The 9,694-nt window shown below is 43.7% G+C and overlaps 1 protein-coding gene across 14 annotated transcripts in view; it reads left to right on the top strand.

Moving 5' to 3' along the window:
- The window catches only part of TANC1 (tetratricopeptide repeat, ankyrin repeat and coiled-coil containing 1), a 217,588-nt gene that overhangs the window by 104,964 nt on the left and 102,930 nt on the right, over nucleotides 1-9,694 (top strand). The window lies entirely within an intron of this gene.

Here is a 9,694-nt window from a genome sequence, read left to right as displayed (position 1 = left end):
TGCTAGAGGTCACTAAACTAGGTATGAGCTATTGGTTAACTGTTTAACTGATATAATTGGAGGTGGTCAAATGGGTAACTTTTAAATGATATTTACATGCATAACTGAAGGTTGTACCTATATGGGCCATATCAGATTTGAGAGGTGTGCTGGGTGTTTTGTGCTCCAGTCCTGTGAACGTTTCTTCACGTGCTTAACTTAGGAGTAGTCTCTTCTGGCTATTCATGTGCATGAAGTTAAGCATATGAAGGTGTGTTTGTTGGATCTAGGGCCTGTTAATAAATGTTATGGCCAGAAAGAGCTGTGATTGTCTAATTGAAAGTCTTGTATCCCATGAGCCATGGAAGTAATAATCCCTGCTTTAAAGCCCCTAATTTGTCTCTTATATTATAATATTTTTTAGAAAAATATCTGGTCTTGATTTAAAGTCTTCTTCTGATGGAATATCCATCATGTCCCAAGACATTCATTTTAATTCCTGTTGGGTTTCCTTGGGATTTGAAGCTGGGGGCTCTGGCATTGCAAGTAAATCACACAAGCAACAGAGATTATGAGCATTCCTCTGTTGTTGTGTCCCAAGTACTTTGCTTGCTTTGATCTGTAGAAAGTCTCAGAATACATAATTCCATATCATGACAACCTGGGAAACTGCCGTGTTGGAGAATGGTGTTCACTGCAGTATTGCTTGGTGTGGTTTTCAAAGTGATAAGTTCTGGAAACTGCTTGCAATTTTTAATGTATACAGTATAAAATGATGCCTTCAGGAACACCACAGCAGAGCTGGAATTAACTAGTGGGAATTTGAAGGATCTGAAAATGTTGGTTTTTAGAATGTCAGTTGTTAAGATTCAAATGTTCCTTTTTAAACCTGCTTGGCTGCAACTTTCAGCACATGGCACTTGAGTAAATATAATTTTCATGTTGTATTTGCAGTTCACATTTAAATGGCTGTTTTTGAATTGCATGAAAATTATGCTTATTTGACTCTTTTTAGAGGAACAGACTAAAAGTTTACTAGTCTCTTCAATTTTTGTTTCTTATAGTAATGCTTTTTATCAGCGTTCCTCAACTTTTTTAGCTTCCTGGAAACCCCTCAGGAAATGCCAGCTCTTAGTATTCACTCATTTTTGGGCTATAGACAAATAATAGAGGAATTCTTCTGTTGCCAAGATCTCAGAAAGACCACAAAATGTCAGGATAATTTGACACTATGGATTCCTATGGGAAATCTGCATTTATCTTGTGAGACATGTGTGCATATCCAACTTTCCTAACACACTGTGATACCATGCAGCTTCCTTTAAAGGATCTCAAGGCACCCAAGGCAACTTTGGCACCCTGGCTAAAAATCACTGATATATATATCCTTCTAGGATCTCAAGCACTATTCATCACTCTTCAAAATGGCTAAAGGAAAAGGTAGCTTTAGCAATGAGTCTGTTCTGCTTTGCAGTCATGAAAAGGTCAAGTTGGTAAAATGCATCCAGAGGATGTTTCAGTTTTAAATTGTCACTTGACAGTCTCTTGCTTATTGATCTATTCCTGATTAGAATGGTTGCTTGTTGTTTTTCTGCTTTGCAGTGTCTAATTATAGTGCTACTTGCAGATGAGCATTGACTTATTGTCTCCTTATAGGATGTGGTTATGTTTCTAAGGAATGCATTTTGAGTTGCTCTCACCAAAGCAGACATAATTTTGTTTTTGAAATAAGTATTGATATAGCACCCTCTGGTGGTAATTGATAGGTAAATATTTTATTTATGCTTTAGCTTTATTAAGTATATTCAGCACATGGTCCCTGAACAGATATGCAGAAAAAATAGAATAGTGCTTGATTTCTTTTCCATAAATTTTTGGTCTAGCAATTAAGCTGTAAACATAGTCATTGATCTCCTAGCCATAGAGATGAAAGTTGGGTGGGGGGAAGAGAGATATGTACAGAGGCCTTGGTTGTAGAACCAAATTTTGCAGGCCCCAAACAGTGAAATCTAGAAGGTCCCATCCAATCATAACTACTGCAACATGAAGGGAGAAATGGGGTGCTTCTACATGTGCATCAATGCACTTTAGTTAATGCGCATTAAATCTAGTGTCTCCATTGTGAGGTATTAGGAAAATGTTCCTGTCTTCGCTGTCAAACAAGCTTTAGATAAAGCGCCCTGCCACCATTTTGAAGTGCGGAGACGCTGATACATGAAACCCTCTGGACACTTTAGAGCAGCTCTCGGAACCAGTCTAATTAAAGCCTCCCTACTCCCAGAGCACGTGTGTAAACACCCCTGGTTTTTAAGTGACGCTTAATGCGCATTAGTCTATTTTAATGCACATTAATAACACAATTTTGTGATGCTTTAATGCACGTTAAAAATTCCTGTGTAGATGTGCCCATGGTGTCTTAAGCTAGGACCCAGACCATAATGACTCTGTGTGTTTGGAGCAGTTTCAAAATCTTGACTTATACATGGAAGTGAGCAAGATGTTGTGTAGTCTTCAGAGTGATAATGTAATGTTTCCTGAGGCTGATGCTACCTTGTGGGTAGGGAAGGAGCTCTTTATATAAATATGGATTATATTGCTTTTGAGACCAGCTCAACTGGATTATACTGCAGTAATCAAAACAGGAGTTCACAAGAAAGGTATATCACCTAAAATGATGGTAATGGCACAAATGAGGTTAAAAAAACCAAACAAAAAACCTCTCTCTCTTTCTGGGAAAAGCCTTAAGAATTTTGAAAAGAGCAATTGCTCTCTTGACAGCAAGGATTGCACTTGGATCTGTGGGCAAAAATACTCTACCTGGAAACCCAGAAGCAAATGGAGACCTATAGGTATCCCCTAAACTGTGCCCCTTCTTGCCAAGCATTGGGCAGACACATAAGCACCATTGGTGCAAATTTCTGCCCAGCTGCTGCTTTAAATTCCATTTGTTATCAGCATTGGCCTTCCAGCCCTAGAAAAAAGATGCAGAGTCTGAAAAAGATGCAGTTCCACAGAGCTCCACCCCTTCCTGTCAGCTGGCTGTCCAGCCACATACAGGAGTTTCTATTCTCTTTGATAATCAGCTATTCTCCACCCTGCTGCAGCTTATCTCAGCTGCCTTTATTTGGCCTAGTGAGCTTTGGTGTTCCTGCCCTGCACCCTCCCAGGGTCCTTAACAGGCCCCAACCTCCGGGTCTATTTTCTTGTTGGGGCTGCCTAGTGTCACTGGCTCCTGCAGGCTACCAAAGTCCTGTCCTCCCTCGGATTGTAGCTAATAGGGTTGGGTTCCCTGTTACAGCACTTCTTGGAAAATACCAATTTTTAGTTTTTATTTATCTTTTGACTGGAGAAAAATAGTGGAGTAATTTTTCTCTTGCAGTGAGCTCAGAAAGCGTAGAAATTTGCTTTAAACTCTGATAGCAAGTGTTACAGTTTAAAAGAAAATGATACCTTTACTTTGAAATAAGTTATTAGAAGTAACTGTGATATGTTGGGTTTAACTGCCTTTCAGTAAAAGTGCTTAGCCCTTGTTGTACAGCATATTACAGCTAAGCATGCCGAAGTTCTTTCAAAAACTAACTTAAGTCCTGTGAGGCCTGTGTAGATGAGCATCCCCATTTTACATATGTGTAACCAAAGCAAGATGGTGATAAGGTCATGCCCTGCAAGACTGCCAGAGTCAAGTTCTGGTATCCACTGCGAGGTTTTGTTTAAGCTTTGTGTTGTTTTTCTTTGATTGCAAAACAGATTGGCCTAGTTGATGTTTAAATGAATGCTTTCACATAGCATTAGCCATGCGCATGATCAGAGGTCAGGAAAACAGACCTTATGATGAGAGGCTGAGAGCTATAGGACTCTTCATCCTGGAAAAGTGCAGGCTCAGGGGCGACCTGATGGCCCCCTATAAGTTTATCAGGGGTGTTCACCAGGACCTGGGGGAATGTTTGTTCACCAGAGCCCCCCAAGGGATGATGAGGTCGAATGGTTATAAACTCCTGCAAGACCATTTCAGGCTGGACATAAGGAAGAACTTCTTTACTGTCCGAGCCCCCAAGGTCTGGAATGGCCTGCTGCCGGAGGTGGCTCAAGCACCTACTTTGAACGCCTTCAAGAGAAACCTGGTTGTTTTTCTTGCTGGGATCCTATGACCCCTTGGGCAGGGGTCCCTTCCAGCCCTAATGTCTATGAAATCTATAAAGTGTGTATTTTTATCGTGAAATATTTCTTGTAGTGTTCCCAGGTCATACCCGACACACAATTTTACTTGTGTCTGAGAACCCAAATGTTTCCTTCAGTTCTGGTATTCATCTCACCCTGGAAGGTAGGGAACAAAGGAAGGAGTGCAAGAAGATCCTTTATCTTCTACTTAGTTTTAAGAATCTAACATGGTGGTTGGTAACAGCAGAAGTGAGGTTAAAAGTATCCTTTTATCTTGGAAAATGTCCTGAGAATTTGTTAGAGAGCAAGTCCCTATACTTCTCTTTTCCACCTCTCCTGCCCCAAGGTATCTTTATCTCCCTCCCCCCATACTTCCATTCCACTCCCCAAACTCGGTCCATATTTGGTCCATAGAGATCTTCTTGCCAGCCTGTGGGGGTGCCTAGTGGGCCAGGCAGTTTCGGGGTGGAGCTAGTGGGGAGCAGAGCCTGCCACAGAATCTGGGGCTATAGGGTTGTTACCAGTGCCCCCAAGGAGCCCCACAACCTGGATCTGACCCAGGGTAAGAGACTAGTTTGAAAAAGCAAGCTGATAGGGAAAAAGTTTGTCTGTTCATTTGGTAACATTGTTCGCAAAACACGTGGTGGGAGAGGGGAGATAACATGAAAGAAACCATCAAAAGCATATAGGTGGGATCAAAAGCCAGATCAGGAAATACTTACTCTGATAAGAGGAGGAATAAAAGGTTGACAGGGCATGTGTCTCAGGGCAGGGAATTCCATGATTCAATCTGGAGTTGAGCAGGCTAACAGATTTGAAATCCTTAAAAGGTATTGTATTAGGGTAAGTCCTTGTTCCATGGTTACATTGTTTTGATTTTGTTTGTTTTTCAATATTCCCACTCTGTCCTAGGGTTATTCTACATTACAGAGTTTTGTCGGCTTAGCTGTTTTGGCTGTAGAGTGCACAAAGTTCTGTGATGGAATAACTCCTGAGGTATATATGCAGCAGTACTGACAGAAGTGTACTTTTGTTGGCTTAAAGTATCTATGTGCTGGTAGAAAATCTGCTGGTGGAGTACACTGTGTTTACCCTAGAACAGTGGTGCTCAACCATTTTAGATGCAGGACACCTGTGACAGGTTTGGGTAATCTCCCTTCCTGGTGCCTCTACTAGCTTGATTGGGCTGTCCATGTTCCCTGACCTTCTCTGTCTACTATCTCTTTCCTGCTATGACTTGTTGTTAAATATATTAAAGGGAAGGTTGCCTGTAAAACTCAGAGTGGCCTACTGCTGGGTGCCTTTTTACCTCTCTCCTCACCCCACAGGTATATTCCCTCCCTAAGAGGGCCTTAGTCACCTTACGGGCTAGAATCGTGACTTCCAACCACCTCCATAGTTACATCCATGCCTCACAGGTGACTCTCAGTGGTTCCTCTGTTGCAGACCTCTATGCCCAGCTCCACATTGGGCCTTTTGGGCCCCAAGATGGGCTGAGCTATAGCCCTTTTTATCTGGCTGAGACTCTTCAGCCCATGTCCACTGCCTTGGAACCTGGGTTCCTAGGTCTCAGCCGCAGTAGCAGAAAGTGCCCCTCAGGCACTCCACCCATGGCTTCCTCCACTCCTGCAGCCACAACGTGGTCCTCCAGTGTTGAGCACTGTCAAACTTACAAACACAAGCAAACTACTTTCCAAAAAGTCACCTTGTTTTGACTCTTGGCCTTACTACATGCACCAAGCATCCCTTGGCTTTCTCCTTGCAGCCCTCAGGGACTGCCTGGGCATTGGCCACTCTGTCTCCTGAAACTCTTTCTTTCAGGAGATCTGCTGCCTGCAGGGTCAGACTGCTCAGCTAGCTCCCAGACCCTGGTTTTGTGTTGCACAGAGCTCCACCCCTTCCTGTCAGCTGGCTGTCCAGCCACATACAGGAATTCCCATCCTCTTTGATAATCAGCTATCCTCCACCCTGCTGCAGCTTATCTCAGCTGCCTTTATTTGGCCTAGTGAGCTTTGGTGTTCCTGCCCTGCACCCTCCCAGGGTCCTTAACAGGCCCCAACCTCCGGGTCTATTTTCTTGTTGGGGCTGCCTAGTGTCACTAGCTCCTGCAGGCTACAAAAACCCTGTCCTCCCTCGGTTTGTAGCTAATAGGGTTGGGTTCCCTGTTACAGCACTTCTTGGAAAATACCAATTTTTAGTTTTTATTTATTTTTTGAGAGAGAATGGAGTAATTTTTCTGTTGCAGTGAGCTCAGAAAGATCACAACTAATGCTATGGATTCCTATTTGAAATCTTCGGGTTCGTCTTACAAATCATATTTGTATACCTACCAGCGCTAACATTGTGTGGTATCCTGCGGCACTCTTGAAAGCATCTCAAGGCACCCCAGTGTGCTGCAGCTCCCTGGTTGAGAATCACTGTACTAGAGGGCTCTGCCAATATAGCTGTATCAGCAGTTTCTGCAGTTTAATCCTTAGAAATAATCACAGAATCATAGACATGCAGGTCTAGAAGAGACCTTGAGAGGTCATCTAATAATCCCCTGCCTAAGGCTGGATCCTCCCTAACTGAACTATCGGGTACCAATCCATTGTCTAACCCAGGGGTAGGCATCCCCTGGCATGGGTTCCAGTGTGGCACGCCAAAGCATTTTGCTTGTCACATGTACCTTAGGGCTGATGGCAGGGAAGGGGCTAGGGCTATGCTGCCACAACAAGGATTGGGCCCCTTGCAGCTCCCCCGCTTTCTGCCTCTGGAATGCCAACATCTTACAAGGTGAGGTTGCTAGTGTTTTAGGCATTCTGCCCAAAAATGTTGCTGACCCCTGGTCTAACCTCTTATCCAAACTATACAGTCAATCTTGACACAGCCACAAGACTAAACACCCTAATCTGCCATAGATAAAGCAGGGGAACTATGGTGGCAAATGTTCTGCTATTGCAAAGGTTGTTAAAATACACTTGAGAGATCCAAGGAAGAAGGCCATGCCCTCTGCTACAGATGAAGGCAAAAACTACATCCTGTACCAGTCTGAATATAGCATAAAATTCCTTGCTGACCCCAAATATGGAGATTGGTCTGACCTTGAGAGGAAGGACAAGACCCTGTAGCCAGAAACCTCCAATGAAAACTCCCAGCTTTGTTGGTAGCCCCAATACTTCTGTGGAAAGCTTAAAAAAACAAACACCCCCCCCCCCCAAAAAACCCCCAAAAAACAAAAAACAAACAAACCCTGACATATGTAGCAGCAGGAGGAGAAAAAATTCCCTCCTGGCCCCATGTGACAACCAGTAAAGCCCAAAAGCATGGGAAATAGCCATAATAGAACATAGGCATAGCTATGCCTAGATCATCCCTGACCAATGCCTGTCCAGCCTCTTCTTGAACACCTCCATGGATGGAGAGTCCATAACTTCCCTAGGCAGTCTATTCCACTGCCTTACTGTTCTAACAGTGAAGAAGTTTTTTTCTGATATCCAATCTAAAACTACTTTGCTGCAACTTCAAGTCATTGGTACATGTCCTACTCTCTGCAGCAAGAGAGAAAAAATTGTTTTCCCTCTTCTTTATGGCACCTTCAGGTATTTGAAGACTGCTCTCATGTCCCCTGTTAAGCCCCTTTTTTCAAGCTGAGCAGATTCATTCAATCTTTCCTTGTATGGCTTGCGTTCCAAGCCCTTTATCATTTTTGTGGCTTGCCTCTGAACCCTCTTTAACTTCTCCACATCCTTTTTAAATTGTGAAGCCCAAAACCACATACAATACTCTAGATGAGGCCTAACCAGTACCGAGTAAATAGGCACTCTCACCTCCCATGTCCTGCACCTGATGCTTCTATTGAGGCATCCTAAAACCACATTTGCCTTTTGCACAGCAACATTGTGCTGTAGACTCGCACTGAATCTATGATCTACCAAGACTCCCAGATCCTTTTCTGTAGTGCTGCCATCCAGCCAGGTTTCACTTATTTTGTATTTGTATTTTTTATTTTTATCTTTCAAAGTGTAGCACATTGCATTTGTCAGCATTGAACTTCATCCTGTTAGCTCCAGCCCAGCTAACAGGGCCTTCTGAATTGCACTTCTGTCCTTCAACATGTTTGCTGTCCTTCCCAGTTTTATGTTGCCTGCAAACTTGCTAAACAAGCTTTCTATCCCAGCATCCAAATCATTAATAAACATAGTGAACAATAGCAAGCCCAGGGCAGAACCCTGTGTGGGATTCCACTTCAAACCTCCTGTCATTCTGACATGGTTTAATTTATAATTACTCTTTGCTTTAAGCTATTGAGTTAATTGCCTATCCACCTTTAGTGTAGTTTTGTCTGGCCCAGGGGCCGGCAGTATTTTTGGACAGAAAGCACCCCAACCTTGACTTGTAAGATGTTGACATGCCGGGGTGGACAGCAGGAGAACCATGAGAGGACCCAATCCTTGTTGTGGCAGCACAGCACAGCCCCTTCCACGCTGTCCATCTGGAGGTGTGCATGCACCTGCTTTCAGCAATGAGTTGGGCCAGGGCTCTGCAGGCTTTGGTGCAGCAGCTTGAAGCCTCATGGCCACCTGGTGCGAGCAGCCTGGGCTCTGTGGCGGGCAGCAGGGGCCTGCCCAGAGCCCAGGCTGGCTGTTATAGGCAGCTGAGAGGCTGCATGCCATTGCACTGAAGTCTGTGGAGCCCCAGCCCAGCTTGTTGCTGGCAGTGACTGCATGCATACCTCTGGGCACAATCTTTGTTGTGACAGCGCAGCCCTGGCTCCTTCCCCACTATATGCCCCGAGTGCCAAGCAAAATGCCTTTGCATACCACATTCTACCAACCCTTGGTCTAGCCCATGTTTCTCCAATTTGTTATGTAGGCTTTGCCAGCATAAATAAGCACTTCTGTGTGCTTTCTGTCCAGTCTGTGCTTAAAAATACTAGGTGATGGGATGTCTATTATTTCCCATTAGAGTTATTTGACAGCTTGTTTTTTGATTTCACATTTCATGCCTATGTAAATGCCACTGAACCCACTCCCAACAACAACTCATCCTCTGACAACATTCAGGAAAGGATCAGTGCCAAAAAGCCCAAAAAAACATCAGATTGGATACCTCGCAGTGGACGAAACCCTAACCTTGACCGCTACATTGACTGCTTCAGGGAAAGAATGAACAATGAAATAATCAGCAACACATGCCACCACAACACTCTCTCTCTACCAGAGAAAAAGGCCATAGAATCTCTAAGATCTAACCACCAAATTGTAATAAAACCAGCAGATAAAGGAGGAGCCATAGTCATCCTAAACCGTGAGAATTACATAAAGGAAGCCAAGAGACAGCTCTCTGACACCGCCTACTACAAAGAACTACAAGAAGATCCTACTCCCCTTTTCACCAAAAAACTCAATACCATCAAATCATTTCCATCAAGACTACAAGAAAAACTACAGACCTTGATCCCCCCGCTACCTAACCCGGGGACTTTTTACATGCTCCCTAAAATCCACAAACAAGGGAACCCTGGCAGACCTATCATATCCAACCATGGGACCCTAACTGAGGAAATATCAGGTTT

Source organism: Alligator sinensis, unplaced genomic scaffold (genome assembly GCF_000455745.1).
Source record: "Alligator sinensis unplaced genomic scaffold, ASM45574v1 scaffold389_1, whole genome shotgun sequence".
Taxonomy (NCBI): Eukaryota; Metazoa; Chordata; order Crocodylia; family Alligatoridae; genus Alligator; species Alligator sinensis.
Note: the sequence above shows the minus strand (reverse complement) of the source record. Positions and strands in the feature narration are given on the sequence as shown.